The 2,398-nt window shown below is 40.2% G+C and overlaps 1 long non-coding RNA gene across 1 annotated transcript in view; it reads right to left on the minus strand.

Annotated features, from left to right (window-relative positions):
- Positions 1-97: 97 nt before the first annotated feature.
- LOC117282491 overlaps positions 98-2,398 on the minus strand; it is a 221,377-nt gene continuing 219,076 nt past the window's right edge. Inside the window, exon 3 of the long non-coding RNA XR_004513242.1 lies at positions 98-212. This is a non-coding gene — a long non-coding RNA (uncharacterized LOC117282491). The remainder of the gene's footprint in view (positions 213-2,398) is intronic.

The raw sequence follows: 2,398 nt of genomic DNA on the forward strand, positions 1-2,398 counted from the left end.
AAAATCTGTTGCACACTCTAAGAAGAGAGGGGCACATATAAATGCTGGGAACAGATCATACTTTCTGCTTAGAACAGAGAACATGGAAAGACTTGCCTTTCACTCTTGGCCTGTTGCTGTTGTTGTTGCTGCTGCTGTTCTTGTAACTGCAGGGTTCATGGTGGTGGTCTTTCTGCTCCTACACTTCTCTGGCCTCACATCACTCGTACTGCCTGATAAATATAATATTCAGTTTTAGTTTTGTAACTTAGCATACAAATTTACGCAGTATTTCTCGAAGCTAACTTAATTCTCGGAAGTTTTGCCTGTATACAAGCCTTCATTAAGAACTATTCCTAGTACATTTGTTGCAATAACTTCACTTTTTGTTCGTACACGGGGTAATAACATCAAAGGTTGCTATGATATCTGTGTAAATGAACAGTAACTACTGATATGAAACCATACCTTCAGCGTCTGTTAAGTTTCATTCACACACAGGACTCCAAGAATTGAAGTTTCATAACTGAACGACGTTCCTTGAACGGCATCTTTGGGCCTCTTTGTCCGAAGAAAATCATTAAGTTTTCTGCTTCCTCCGTGAGAAATCATAAAACTGACCGCGTGCTCTTAATTAATTAAATAATTAAGCAGAACACCATACAGACGCATGAGGCAAAGATTCTTGAACTCAAAACGTTAAAATAAACATAAAAGCAACAGGAGCCACATCAACGTATTTAGAACGTAAATTCTATGTATTCTTAAGGTTTCACTCACAACGCACTTATATTTGAATATTTTAGTGTTCACAAACTTCGATGAATGCCATTAGAAAATAACGCACTCCCAGTGGAAGTTGAGAGCAGACTGGCAATATTCAGTACCGCAGAGAATCACACCGGCAGACAGCACTAGTAACTAGTCTCTGACTCGTGTGTATAAACAAAGACTATGTCCGCAACAGGCTGCTTAAGAACAAACGTCTTCCTTAGGGAGGAATATTTAAGAGTAAAAGAATTATATAAATGCTAAATCTGGAACAATACTTCGATCTTAGCTCAGCCGGCTGAGATCATGGGGCAAGGTACAGAATCCTGGACTCTCTGGGAAAAACCAAGAATCCTTTCAATTCAATATTAATCTGTCATCCTACATTCGAAACTGCATAATCTCGACACTGAAAGCATCTTCAGTGAATCCACGCGAAAATGTTGACCGAATTTATTGTGCACCCTGTTGAGAACTTTACGTGTCGTAATACAGAGAGTCTGTGATGTGGTTTTGGAAATAGTTTTCCGATTTCTGTAAAAATTAGTATGAAAATTGTGGCATTGGTGGCCATTCTTCTTTTGTAACTTCACTAAAATGTAGCGGGTATGCGAACTTATGAGATGGGACAGCAGTAACGGCATTGAATCTATGACGTTAAAATTATTTATGCTGCACTTCTAATGGATGCAAGCGCCAAGGAATGTTTAATGGGACATGAAGTAAGAAATGACATCTACTGTGACAGTTCAAAGCTGTTACATTTCTCCGTGGTCGCTAATGTTCTCTTCAGTCACTTCGGAAATGGTGACTGATTTATTGGCGAGTTATGACTTGTTCTTATCTGGACAGAAAACAACTGCTTTTTCTTATATCCAGTTTGAATGACCAGAAGGGGGCATGGTCACCACTGCAGGAAATTCTGTACATTTCTGACACGTGAAATTTGTCCTTTCACATACGTGGAATAGGGGGAACTGAATTTTTACCTTATTGTTCGTGGCCTTTCACCGACATCCGTTTGCATAACTTATAAGATAGATAGTGTAATTTTTTAAGGTGCTTATTAAAAATATCCATATATTTATAGGCATCTGTGAGTTGGGTTTGGGTCCCACATTTGTGACTGTCCCAGGCACCATATCAAATCTCTGAGTCTGACAGTTGGAATGTCCTTAACAAAGTTAAGTGTAATACAAATTGGTAGCTCTGGACTACACGTACTACATGAAAGTTATCGATATTCACGACAGGTGAGGTACCCGCCGTAGTGAGCGTAGAGATTACTGTCAGTCGTCACGTGGCTTCATGCCGCTTTGTAATGCGTAGCAATATTCTGACAGAATCTGCTGCCTTCATGAGAAGCCTGAAGAAGGTGGCATTCAATTTCTCCGCAACTTTGATGTCTGTCTGTCAGGCTAGAGAGGAATGAACTACTTTAAGATTAATTACGTATATGACTATGTGATTGCTGGGCTACTTCTCTACTGTTTGAAGCACACAGGTTTTATTACGCGAGCTTCGAGGTTTTCACGGTGGTGACTATGAAGAATACCGTCTTCTGGGAAGTGGAGCAGTGTAGATCTTGTGTGAACCGACGTTTACGAGGAACGCATCGCCTCCCTCTTCAGGGTCCTCTGTTCCTCCT

This window comes from Cryptotermes secundus, unplaced genomic scaffold (assembly GCF_002891405.2).
Source record: "Cryptotermes secundus unplaced genomic scaffold, Csec_1.0 scaffold2142, whole genome shotgun sequence".
In the NCBI taxonomy this organism is placed as follows: domain Eukaryota; kingdom Metazoa; phylum Arthropoda; class Insecta; order Blattodea; family Kalotermitidae; genus Cryptotermes; species Cryptotermes secundus.